This window comes from Nicotiana tabacum, chromosome 17 (genome assembly GCF_000715075.1).
Source record: "Nicotiana tabacum cultivar K326 chromosome 17, ASM71507v2, whole genome shotgun sequence".
NCBI classification, from domain to species: Eukaryota; Viridiplantae; Streptophyta; class Magnoliopsida; order Solanales; family Solanaceae; genus Nicotiana; species Nicotiana tabacum.
This window is the reverse complement of record NC_134096.1, coordinates 105,718,099-105,733,037: the sequence shown is the minus strand read 5'-3', so window position 1 is coordinate 105,733,037 and position 14,939 is coordinate 105,718,099.

Genomic DNA, 14,939 nt, shown 5'->3' with positions numbered 1-14,939 from the left:
CATTTGATTTCTTGTCAGGATATTTGTGTGAGAGTTAATTCTCTGATAACTGGAAGGGTGATTACTAAGGAAATAAAATTTAGGAGAGGAGGTGGCTGAGTCTAATGTATATGCTGATGCTACTACAGCACAGTAATTACAATATGGATCAATAGAATGTTGGAAAAATGCAGGACTGTTGCTCGACATAAAACACCGTGGATAATGGATTCAAAGACTTTCTAATTAGATCTGTATCTATATAGAACAAAAGGAGATGGACTCCAACTTCATTAAACTACCACATCTTAAATTTTGCATAAAAACTTTGTCAGAATACAGAATTACAGAAGCCAAATTTACGAAGTCAGGATATATAAGTTAAATGCGAAGTTATACAAGGTCATTACTCAAGAAAATGCATTTTACGCCAGGATCAGTGAAACCTGTCCTGCCACCCCTATCCCCTCACACAAGGAGGGTATTAAGGAAATCATTTAATGCATTACTTCAGTATTAAAGTTTCTTCTATAGTGAAAAGATGCTTCAAACAACTATCTCCATGAGTAGCTCACATGTTGTTTGAAAACTATCTATTAGATAACTTCTAAAGGGGTTGCCAGCATCATTTCTACAGTACCTTCTTAACTTATTCTAAGGCAGGATTAGTCTTTATCTGTTGTCGACCGAGGAGAGATCCAATGGTATGCCTACCTTCTATTCTCATTTGCTCTTTTCTGCAATATTGGTGTTCCACTTTCATCCTTATGAATAGGCCTGAAAATACAAAGTGCCCGGACTCGCATAATTATGAAATCAAAGAGAAGAATGAAGCAAAGGTAGGAGAAGGCATCCTAAGAAATTAAAGGTCCAATGATTTCCAGAAGCGTCAACCGCCATCTATTTCAACTTCTGGGAAGCATAATAAATCTCCGGAGAGGATTTAACTGAACTGGCATTTTCTATAAAATCTAGTGGAAAGTAAATTGGGGACATACAGTTGAGATTCTCCCAGAACTGGAAAAGAAGGAAAAGCATATAGCTCGTATGAAGTATGTTCAAAGCTATACTTCAAAAAAGTAAGCTAAAGGATAGACATTGCAGCTTTAGATCGGCCAGTTCTTAGGAATAAGGAAATTCCGGCACCAAACTTATCGAATTTCCAGGAAAAGCTTCATGCTTTGACTTACCAAAAGAGGTTATACATGAGTAGCATAGACTTTTAAAAGGAGAAACTGCAGAACTGGTTATTACTAGTACTGGATTAGAATAATGAGGAAACGATTACAAAGACTCTAACCATAACAAGTCTGATCATCCAACAAATGCAAAGAACAGTAAAGATTGGACAGACAATACAGTACAGCATGAATAATAACACAGCATATTTCTGGTTTCAGTTGAATTTTCTTCCATGTCAGATCTGCTCACATTAGCGAATCGAAAGACTTCTATTTCTTCTTGAAGCATGAACGTGGCAATACGTTGTAGAGAAACCATTCAATAAGTGCATCATCATATTAGCACAAATTATATCAAACACCACAATTTCAGTAATCAACATACATGAAACAGTACCATGAATTCAGAGAACTACCTGATTATAATTACATAACCATATTAAGTCATCACAGAATCAACTGCATGTTTGTTTTCACTGCTGTGTATCATCTGAAATCTGAGGCAATAAATTTATCAACTAAACAAAGAGGCATAGTGTCATTAATACACCCTATCACAACATCCATATAGCTCAAACTAGTACTCTCACTTACTATAGCTAGTATTTGGAATAGGAATGTAAGAAAAAAATTAAAAATTATAAAATAATGTTACTTTTAGTACTCCTTTTTAGATGTAGTTTCTAAACGTTAAAAATTTATTTTTGAAAATTAAAGAGAATTGAGACCTAAAGTTAGAAGATCTGATCCTAGTACCCCGAACCCCTTCATTCTTTTCAAAACAGAGAGCATTAAACACAATTAGTAATTGAAATAATCCTCAAAACAACACAGTACCTCATTAAAACTGAAATTAATTCACAGGCAAGACAATTAAGCATAAATAAAGCAAAACAGAACACTTCATTGATGTAAAAACAATCTACTAAACACATTAATTTCTTCGTCGCACCAATTTAAACGTAACCGCACTACTTACATTAATCCTAAAGCCACATAAACTAAAAACCCACCTAAAAAAGTAAAATATAACAGGGAAAAAAGTCAGATCTAATTAGATGGTAACGAGAGATGGATCATAATTATTAGGTTCAGAAAAAATGGGTACAACTGCAATGAGCTTCTTTCTCTGAAGGCAGCAAGGACGGTGGTTCGCAATCTTCAAATTGAAACAAGGAATTAAGCCCTCTGTGGTTGGTGCTAAGAGGTCTGTTTCTGAATTGGGTATTTGCTGGCACATTGCAATTGGAGATTGAGCATTGTTTGGTCTTGATTTAGCAGTGATTTTGGAGTTCCTGAGTTGTGCCAACGCTCCTGGCTTTAGGTATGTATAATACGACGGCATTGAAGATCTCAAATTCCTGCTTCTTATCTTAGATTTTATTTTTCTATTTTGGAACTTGAGTTGGAATTGGAGAAGAGCGGTTTCTGGATGAAGGACGGAAGTGTGTAAAGATGGGGTTTGAAATATAAGGAAGTTGTAAAAGCGGGAAAGTGGTTGGCGGGTCATGAGCTTAATGTTAATAAAACTTACTTTATATAAAAAGACCGATTTATGTGAAATTGTTTTGCCCTTCCCGATTTTCTTGGGAAATTTGAATATTAAGCGGCGTTTATTTTGAGTTTTAAGGAAACATTTGTTCCTAAAAACGAAGTAGAGTTGTAATTTTACCTAATACTTTCTTAATCCAAAAAGGAATAGCATTATTGCTATTTGAAAAGTTATAACAAAAATCTTTGTCTATGATTCTAAATAATTAGAAAAATATAATTTCAAATATATAAATTTTGATTTATAGTAAGTTTCTTTATGTGACTTGTTAACGTGTCTGGTTGAACTTTATACAAGAAGTTGTTATTTGACTTGACCCAAAAATTAAATGTGTTCACTTTCATATTGCCAATGCATTTGAAGAATTGCCTTATATTCATTTCGTTACATGCACCTTTATTTATGGAGCATACGAGATAAAATAATGGAACTGTAACTGGTACTTCAAATAGAAGGTGGTGTTTGTTTTAGAGTTGGCAAAAACTGAGTTTCCTAGAGAAAATTCTCATGCATTGTAGGCCTAAGAGTGGAGCGGAAACAGGGTCCTGTGAATTCCAGTGAGATATTTGGTAGTAAATTCTATTTGTGGCAATGGATGTTAATAGAACCCATACCAAAACGAAAAATAGATGGTTGATAAACAGTGAAGTTGTCAGGTTCAAACTTGATTATAGAATCATAAAGTTACTTCCCTCCAATGGTATGACTAATAAAATACAAGATCCAAACTCCAGGCACAAAATCCCACCAACCATTGCCAGCTTGGGAATGGGGTGCATACAATATGACAAACATGAAATAACTTTCTTAATCTTATTTCTGTAAGACGATCTAGAATCCTATGTCATGGCTACAATAGGTTATCAGTTGACAACCAACCAGCATCTCTTTCACATTATTAGTGTTACTTACAATTACAATGAAATGAAACAAGCAAGATATCAAACTCCAAAAGATTATCAGTTGAAACTTGGTACAAAACCTTTTAGGCAAATCTTTGTCTCTACTAAAATGTTTCATACATGAAAGCAAATATGTCACGTCTGATCTATGCAGACAGGATATGCTCATTATAGTCAAACAGGATGTGCATCAAACTAGAAACAGGGAGACTGGTCGAATACTCAATGAACTTAACAACAGCTATGGAAGTCCAAAAGAAGATAAAATACCATTGTTCATTGTGTAGATTGTGTCCCCTCAAATACCCAATTGGAGCAGGATAAACACAGTAGTCTGTCACATTTTTAAGTCTCATATAAATTCTGGCAAAGTTACTGCTTCATAATATTTTGTCCTTGTGGTCAGGAATACGAAATTTGGAGCAAATTACCTTGATACAGAAATGATCAAAATCTAACTGAAGGATAGAAGAAAAGTAATAAAGTGGCTACAAAGAACAAGTAACAATAATCTCTAGAAATTTTAATCAAATCATGAAAGCTCAAGTCTTTTGCTGCTTGGAATAATAAGGAAACCCATGAAGATACCTTAAGTAAACTGCAGTAAAGAACGATAATTTTTCAATGAAATCCAAGATGGTACATTCTCTTAACCATGTACGGATCACCCAAAAGCAGGAAATACATAATTCATGTAGGCAGTAAATATCAAACTCTGCATATTAATTCGTATAGGCAGTGAATTTTTTTCATCAAACTGACAAATGGAAGAAGCCAACATTCTGAAAGCACAAGCAAGAAAAGCAATTTAGAGGAAAAGCTTACTTCTTTAATGTGTTAAAAGCAGCACATCAGCCTGTAGTGCGTAATAAAAGAACAGAGAAACTAGATCTATGGGGAAAACTGCTTAATATTGAATGTATAGCACAGGGAGGGATTAACTAGAGACTCCCCATTTCCTCGAATGCATCAAGACGAAAATTATGGTAAGAACTCATCATTACTAAGCACAGAGCACACTATAATTGCACAACCATAAAGTGATCTTCTTTACAAAGAAAGATTATTACTTCAATAAATCAAATTTCCATTCATAGCACATAATTTAATACGGAAGTCCAGAAGAACATAAAGTACCATTGTTCATTGTGTAGATTTTGTCCCTCAAATACCTATTTTGAGCCAAGCAGGATAAACATAGATGTCTGTCGCACTTCTCTATGATGTAATTTCTAGCAAAGTCACTGCTTCATAATATTTAGTCTTCATTGTCAGGAATAAGAAATCTAGAGTATATTATCTTGATCTGGAAGAATCAAATCTAACTGAAAGATAGAAGAAAAGCAATGAAGTGGCTACAAAGAACAAGTAGCAATAATCTCCAGAAATTTCAATAGCAGCAAGAATGCTCAAGTCTTTTGGGAATGGGATACCTTAAGTAAACTGTAGTAAAGAACTAAATCCAAAGTCAACAGCCAATATTCCGAGAATATAAGCAAGAGAAGCAATTAAGGTAAAGCTAACTCTTTAATCTGTTGAAAGTAACACATCAGCCTGCAGAGAAAGAATTGAGGAACCAGATTTAAAAGGAAAAATTGCCTACCATTGAATGTAAAGCACGGGGAGGGATTAAATAGAGATTTCCTCAAGACGAATCTGTCCATTTTCATGAATGCATCAAGATCAAAATTATAGTAGTAAGAAATCAGCATTGAATAAGCACAGAACAAACTATAATTGCACAGCCATAAAGTAATCTTCTTTAAACATAAACATCACTTTAATAAATCAAATTTCCTTTCATGACACACATAATTCAATACTTGCAATAAAGTAAGCCTTAAGATTCACATGAAAAATTCATGCAAACACACAAAAGATTAAAACTGTGTAGAATAGATCACTTTATTCATATAAATTTGTGTTTTTTCTACATTTCTCGTTTGCTGCAATTACAAAAGACAAATAACAAAATCAAAAATTCAAAGGGGGAAAATCCCCCCTAAATACACAAAGTTTCAGTTTTTTCTATATGTTTTCACTATAATTATCCAATTCTCGCGAAAGATAACATTTTTACGAATTGGATTCAGTAAAAATGGGTGCAACAGCAGTGAGCTTCTTTCTCTGAATAAACCGAGGCTGGCGAAATCGGATCGATGAATTGAAGCAGGGAATGACATCCATGGTTTGTAAGGGGTCGGATGACGCGGTAATTAAGGGAATTTGTTGACTATAAATAGCAAACAGGGACTGAACAGTTTTCAACCTTGATTTAGCAGAGATTTTGGAGTACCTGATTTGGGCAAGTGCACCTGGTTTCAAGAATGTGTGAAATGATGGTGGTGATGTTGTAGATCTGGAAGTTCTGGTTCTCGTTGAGGGTTTCATTGTCGGGGGTGGAGAAATTAGGATTTTTTTCGGGATTTTGGTGGAAACCCTAGGAGGAGGAGAGTGAGGTTGTTGAGATTGGGATATGAAAGAGGGAGGATATGAGGGTTTAAAATACGGAGATGTGAAGGCGGGAAAAAAAGAATAGTAGGCGGCTATTGTGGTTGGGCTTGGGCTAGAATGGTTTTGTAGAGGGTTTTTGGGCTGATTGGTAATTAGGGCTTGTTGGCATGGCCCCATTGTTTCTTGGCCCAGCATATATATATATACTATATTTTTATGCAAATTTGACGAAAAATAAAGAATAATGGAAGAAAAATACTCATATTAGTAGTGATACTAATTGTTTGAAGCTAAGTCTTAGTCACATACTCACATTGGTATTTATGCTTATTTTTAGGTTCACTGTTGGATAGGAGTCATTAATTTTTGTAAATAAACATGGAACTTGTAGTAATAGAGAACCTAATTTATTGGATATGATATGAGACGAGTCTACATGAAGACTAAGTAGACGTTTAGCCATAGATTCCAAATATTTTTTACTTTATTTGAAACTTATGAAATTGGAGTTGTGTTTGATTATACTTTTTTGCAAAAGAAAAAAGAGAGCATTTTATTTGGAATTTATGAAGATGGATTTGAAAAACAGGTTGAACACTTTCTCAAATTTGGAATCCTTTTAAAAATTTATGACCAAACACTGATTTTAAACAAAGTAAAATTTTATTCCGGATTACTCTAGTATTCATAAGGGAGGCTGGCGATGGAATGGAGAGATGCAAGAAAAAGTGAAAACCAAGAAAGTGGTGTATCTGAATCTAGCGAAAAGTGTAGACGAGGAGGAGAAGAGGGTGAATAGGGAGCAGTATAAATTGGCTAAGAATGAGGCGAAGTTAGCAGTTACAGCGGCCAAGACTACAGCTTTCGGTCGTTTGATCCCTAATGCCTCTTTATTATACATAGGGATGTGGACATTGATGAAGATGCCACACGTCATATTGGGGCGGGGGTGGATGAAATGGAGACTCGCTTCCGGTATTTTGTGTAACAAGAAGGTTCCACCGAAACTTAAAGGTAAGTTCTACAAAGTGGTGGTCAGACCGACTATGTTGTATGGGGCTAAGTGTTGGCGAGTCAAGTTCGCTCATGTCTAAAAGATTAAGGTAGCAGAGATGAGGATGTTGAGATGGATGTGCGATCACACCAGGTAGATAGGATTAGGAATGAGGTTATCCCGCGACAATGTAGGTGTGGCCCCTATTGAAGACAAGATGCGGGAAGCAATGTGTCACGACCCAAAATCCCAATCTGTTGTGATGGCCTATCTCGATACTAGGCAAGCCGATAATCTCGATAAACCATAATTTCTCTTAAGTTTGAAAATACAATACAAAATCTCACAAATACTGACATGAACACTCCTCAAAACCTGATGTCACTGAGTACATAAACATCTAATATGAATACAAGTCTGGAAAATACGGTTTATAACAGTCTGAGACCAAATATAGTAAATAAGAAGATAGAGAATGAGAGACAAGGTCCGCGGAACACGACATCTACCTTAAAATCTCCTGAAAATCAACTGCGAAATGATCAATACCTGCTATGTCCGGAAATACCTGAATCTGCACACAAAGTGCAGGGTGTAGTATGAGTACAACCAACTCAACAAGTAACAATAATAACTAAGGAACTGAAGATAATGACGAGCTACACAGTTATAGTTCACTTTCAGTAATTCCAGCAAAGAACAGACATGCTTTCAAATCCGATAGTTTAAGTTAAATCAGTTTTTATATAGTTCAAGTTCATGTAACCCCAGATATAAAATCTTCCAGAGATTTCACAACAATGACAGATAGCAACCAAGTGCAACAACAAATGCAAAGCAAGTACAACCTCTCAGGCAACAGTCACTCAACTTATCACAACAACTCAGTCACTCGGCTCTCAACCCTCAGCACTCACACTCAATGGGTACCCGCGCTCACTGGGGGTGTACAGAATTCGAAGGAGCTCCTACAGCCCAAGAGCCATAATCTGCACGGACAACTCACGTGCTATAATATTCTGCACGAACAACTCACGTGCCATAATATCCTTACCTCACCGACAGGCCCTCGGCCTTACTCAGTCCTCAACCTCTCTAGTCTCTCTGGCTCTCAGAAATCACAAAGATCAGCCCAAACAAAGATAACATAATGCATCAATAAATATCAAGAAAGACTAAGGTATGATACACAACTAAAATCATGACTGAGCACAAGATAGCAATTAGCAAATAATTCAACAAGTACGTGACCTCTGTGAGTCCCAACAGTACTATCACATAGCCTAAGCATGATTTCTAACATGATTTACAGTCAAATTTCTTCAACACATAGAGAGCATATAGCTAACAACAAGTTATTTAACTTTACAGTTTTATGGGACGGACCAAGTCACAATCCCCTCGGCGCACGCCTACACGCCCGTCACTTAGCATGTGCGTCACCTCCAAAATAATCACATGACACAAAATTTGGGGTTTCATACCCTCATGACCAGATTTATAACTGTTACTTGCATCAGAGCGTGAAATTCTTCACTCTATTATGCCTTTGCCTCGCAAATCGGCCTCCGAATGCCTCGAATCTAGTCACAAATAATTCGTTTCAGTCAACAAAATTTATTGGAATTAATTCCATATGAAAAATACAATTTTCCATAAAAAAATAAATTTTAGCTCAAAAATTGCTCGTGGGGACCACGTACCGGAACCCAACAAAAGTTATAAAATATGAAAGTCTATTCAACCACGAGTCTACCCATACCAATTTTACAAAAATCCAACCTCAACTCGACCCTCAAATCTACAAATCTTATTTCCAAAATTCTAAGTTCCAATCTCCGATTTACACATCAAAATCACGTAATTTAGTCGAATTATTCAATGATAATTAAATATTATGGAGTAGAAATGATCACAAGGGACTTACCTCAAGTTTTTCTTGAAAATATATCAAAAATCGCCTCTCCTCAAGCTCTAATTTGTCAAAAATATCGAATGGGACGAAATCCCTGTTTTTATAAGTCTGCCCAAACATCCTCGGTTTTGCCTCGATCTTGGTCTTCGATCGAGGTCTTCGTCCTTGCCTTCGATCGTGTCCCTCGACCCTGGGCTCGATCGTGGCTTGATTCTGGGCTCGATTATGGCAGAAGAAATTTCCAGCATAAGGAAATTCCAGCAGCTGTTGTAGTTTAATTTTTTATCCGTTAACCATTCGAAACTCACCCGAGGCCCTCGGGACCTCAACCAGATATACCAACAAGTCCTAAAATATCCTACGAACTTAGTCGAATTCTCAAATCACCTCAAACAACGCTAAAACTATGAATTACACCCCAATTCAGGCCTATTGAACTTTGAATTTTCTAATTTATACAAATGACTCTGGAACCTATCAAATCACGCCCGATTTACCTCAAATTTTGCGCACAAGTCATAAATGACATAACGGCGGTATTCCAATTTTCAGAATTAGATTCCGACCCCGATATCAAAAAGTAACCCCTCTCCCCCGGTCAAACTTTCCGAAAATTCAACTTCCGGCATTTCAAGCATAATTCCACTACGGATCTCCAAAAAATTTTCGGGCACGCTCCTAAGTCCAAAATCACCATACGGAGCTATTGAAATTATTAAAATTCAAATCTGAGGTCATTTACACATAGGTCCATATCTAGTCTACTTTTCTAACTTAAATTTTTAATTATGAAACTAAGTGTCTCATTTCACTCAGAATTCCTTCCGGACCCGAACCCACTAACCCGGTAAGTCATAAAATAACTATAAAATATAAATTGAGTAGTAAATGGGGGAATAGGGTTATAATACTCAAAATGACTGGTCGGATCGTTACATTTTCCCCCCTCTTAAACAAAAGTTCATCCTCGAACGGGTTTAGAACAATACTTGGAGTCTCAAATAAGTGTGGATATTTGCTCCGCATCTCCTGCTCAATCTACCAAGTAACTTCTCTGGTTGGCTGGCCTCTCCACTGCACCTTCACTGATGTTATGCTCTTTGACCTCAGCTTTCTAACCTGCCGGTCTAAAATAGCCACTAGCTCCACGTCATAAGTCAAATTACCGTCCAGTTGTAGTGTACTGAAATCCAGAACATAAGACGGATCCCAACATACTTTCGGAGCATGGATACATGGAACACTGGATGAACATCTGATAGACTAGGTGGCAAAGCAAGTTCATAAGCCACCTCTCCAATTTTCTTAAGTATCTTAAAAGGCCCAATATACCGAGGGCTCAACTTGCCCTTCTTCCCGAACCTCAACACACCCTTAATGGGTGAAATATTGAGAAGAACATTCTCCCCAACCATATAAACAACATCACGAACCTTCCTATCAGCATAACTCTCCTGTCTAAACTGTGTCGTGCGAAGCAGTTCCTGAATTACTTTGACTTTCTCTAAAACATCCTGAACCAAGTCAGTACCCAATAGTCTAACCTCACCTGACTCAAACCAACCATCGTAGATTGACACAGTCTCCCATATAAAGCTTTATACGGGGCCATCTGAATGTTTGACTGGTAGCTATTATTGTAAGCAAACTCCGCGCGTGGGAGAAATTGATCCCAAGAACCCCAAAAATCAATGACACAAGCGCGTAGCATATCCTCCAATATCTGAATAGTGCGCTCGGACTGTCCGCCCGTCTGAGGGTGAAATGTTGTACACAACTGAACCTGTGTGCCCAATTCTCGCTGCACTGCCCTCAAAAACTGTGAGGTAAATTGCGTACCCCGATCTGAAATAATGGATACCGGCATATCGTGTAGGCGAACAATCTCGCGAATATAAATCCCGATCAACCGCTCCGAAGAATAATTAGTACCAACTGGAATAAAATGTGCGGACTTAGTTAGCCGATGTACAATCACCCAAACAGCATCAAACTTTCTCAAAGTCCGTGGGAGCCCAACGACGAAGTCTATAGTAATACGCTCTCATTTTCACTCCGGAATTTCAAGTATCTGAAGCAATCCTCCTGGCCTCTGATGTTCATACTTTACATGTTGACAATTTAGACACTGAGATACAAACCCAACTATATCTTTCTTTATTCGCCTCCACCAATAGTGTTGCCTCAAATCTTGATACATCTTCGCGGCGCCTGGATGAATAGAGTATCGCGAACTGTGAGCTTCATGGAGAATTAGCTCACGCAAACCATCTACATTAGGCATACATAGTCTGCCCTATATTCGTAATACACCGTCATCTCCAATAGTGATTTCCTTGGCATCACTGTGCTGAACTGTGTCCTTAAGGACAAGGAGATGTGGATCATTATACTGGCGCTCTCTGATGAGATCATATAAAGCAGACCGAGAAACCACACATGCCAAAACTCGATTTGGCTCGGAAACATCCAATCTAACAGACTGATTAGCCAAGGCCTGAACATCAAAGGCTAAAGGCCTCTCTGCTACCGGTAAGTATGCTAAACTACCCAAACTCTCTGCCTTACGACTCAAGGCACCGGCCACCATATTAGCCTTTCCGGGATGATAGAGAATGGTGATATCATAATCCTTAAGCAACTCCAACCACCTTCGCTACCGCAAGTTAAGATCCTTCTGTTTAAACAAATATTGTAGACTCCGATGATCGGTATATACCTCACACTAGACACCGTACAAGTAGTGCCGCCAAATTTTCAAGGCATGAACAATAGCTGCTAACTCAAGATCGTGGACTGGATAATTCTTCTCATGTACCTTTAATTGTCTGGACGCATAGGCAATCACCCTACTATCTTACATCAGCATTGTGCCGAGACCAATACGCGACGCGTCACAATACATAGTATAAGACTCTGAATCTATAGGTAACACCAATATTAGAGTTGTAGTCAAAGCTGTCCTGAGCTTCTGAAAGCTCTCCTCACATTCATCGGACCACCTAAACGGAGCACCTTTCTGGGTCAATTTAGTCATAAGCGACACAATAGACGAGAAACCCCCCACGAAATGACGATAATAACCGGCTAAGCCTAGAAAACTCTGAATCTCAGTAAATGAGGATGGTCTGGGCCAATTCTAAATTGCCTCTATTTTCTTCGGATCCACCTTAATTCCTTCACTGGACACTATATGTCCCAAGAATGCCACCGAACTAAGCCAGAACTCACACTTAGAGAATTTGGCATAAAGTATCTCCTCTCTCAGCCTCTGTTATACAAAACCCAAGTGTTGTGCATGCTCATCCTGGCTACATGAGTACACCAGAATATCATCAATAAATACCACTACAAATAAATCAAGATATGGCTGAAATACACTATTCATCAAATGCATAAATGTTGTTGGTGAATTTGTTAGCCCAAAAGACATCACAAGAAATTCGTAGTGGCCATAACGAGTTCTGAATACCGTATTCATAATATCCGAATCCCGAATTATCAACTGGTGATACCCAGATCTCAAATCAATCTTGGAGAACATAATGCCATAACATTATTCAAATATTTGACAAAACTAATCTATCAATACTAACTAAAAATTGAATAACATGCAATATTAAATAATAAGCCAATAGTATTAAAACAAGTAAAGTGGAACCATAAATATAACACAATTTTAAAATCCAAAAAAAAGTTTAACATATGTCAAATTCCAACATAATAAAAATAAGTTCCAATACAACTTAATATTATGAAACATAATAAGTTTATAATCTTATTCAACAATCAAATTCTACTTTAATGACATCACTCATTATATGCCAAGTTTATTAATGACTCCTTATTTCTAATACTAGAATAATAACGCAGTTACGCTAAATGAAGAAAGTAAAATAAATAAGAAATAAATTATACAAGCAATTACATGGAATTGTAAGAACTAAAGGTAGGGAAATAAAAGATAAATAACGTACAAAGAAAAATATATTTAAAAATTAAAAATTAAAAATAAATTAAAATAATGGAAATAAAAAGTTATAAAGAAAATAAATTTAAATAAAAACAAAAACGAAAGAAATTAAAAAGTAACCTTGTAATTACACAATGTAATTACCACTAATTCTCACCCCCTTGAGAATTGGAGAGTGTAATTACACCTCGTCAATTACACTCAATTTTATGCTGACCAAATAATTACTTAGCGTGGCATGTATAATTACATCCAATTACACACAAATCCAATTCCTAGGTGGCTTTCCAAACAGGCTCTAAAAGTCTATACTTGTATTGATCCTTCAAATAAACTAGCCCCGACTTGTTATGGAAACCAAAATGCAAACAAAGCCCAAGATAAGGTCATAACCTGTGATCTCCACTCATTTCCCTATCAACTTTTTGAACGTTGCCTAGCTTATCTTGTGAAGGATCCAAACCAGTTCCTTTTTTTTGGTTTGAGAAATTAACTTAAATATCCAAAAAATGGCCGAAAGATTTATAATTTATGTACAATTATTTTATAATATATGTATATTAACTAGCAGCTGTATTTTTTTTGTTGAAGAATTAACCCAAATAGCCGTCACCCAACAACTTAAACTAAAAATTACCGGTAGAGGTATAATATATACATAATTTATGTATTACATGTGTATAAATATGTATCAATGTATAAACTATTTATGTAAAACAAATCCATATTTTTTACTGGGCGACTAAATGTGTAACTTTATAGTTGAACTATTCAAGTCTATAATTTTGTTCAGGAAAATTGTATTGTCTCTTCCCTTTTCGTTTTTCAAAGACGAGCAGTGCTCTCATCTTGTTAGTTTTGAATTTTGCAACTCGTTCTTTCAATTTGAACTTGTAACACAAGTTTTCAGCTCAACTATGTATAGGGAATTGAGGATATGCACTTCCTCACTTAATACTTTGACCTCCTACGACATTTTCTTTGTCAATTATTATTCGTATGCAATTGGAATTTACAAAAATATCAGCTACCTACTAACTAAAGCTATCCAAACACAGTTAAAATCTCGTTCACATAATTAATTGTTCGTATAATATATTTGTAAAGTAATTCTGGAGATGAAAAAATAACGTATAAAAAGAAATGTAAAAGAAATAGAATTTAATCTGAGCCCACTAAATTCACACTGTTTCCTTAAGGAACTTAATCCCCTCTTAGTACTCGAAGTCGTGGATTATTTCCTCCAGGATAGAACAGATTACACATTGGTGTAGCGGTACTTCAAACCCCAGTGTTTCAACGAACACAAATGGCGGTAGCAAATCACACTTACATTGTTTGTTTTGTAAGAAAACAATGCAGAAAGGAAGAGAAAAATTCAGAAATCTCGTAAGAAAAATCTGAGGGAATGGTCTGTTATTTATAGCCAACATGTTGAGGTTAAACGAAGAGGTGCAACTCTTCAGAATGTTTGTTATGACTGTTCACGTAAAATGGCCATTACGTAAATAGCTATTTACGCAAAATAAATCGGGAAATCAAAATGCGGAGGAAAATTAATTTACCATTATAAAAATGGCTAATTTGGATTAAAATAATATTATGTTAATCTTAATATTAACAAATAAATTTGGTCCAAAAAATTAATCAATCAATCATTTAACCAAATCCGAAGCTGAGTCGAGCGAGCGATGAACACGAGGCTTGCCTTCTTCTTAACTCTTTAAGAGCTAGGAAGAAGAGCAATTGTATATATACCCATCAAAAGTCTTTTCCTCCTCCAATAAGGGACAATGTGCCTTTGTCAAAGAGAGAAAATCAAAATTTTATTTTTCCCTCCATTTCTCATTCACCCTATGTTAAGCTAAACTAAGCTTAAAACCCAACAATCCCCCACATGAATGGGGAATGGCTATATCATGAAAATATGCATGAAAAATTGTATGATTCGCAAGCAAGGATTAGTTGCATCTGGATAAGTAGGTTTCC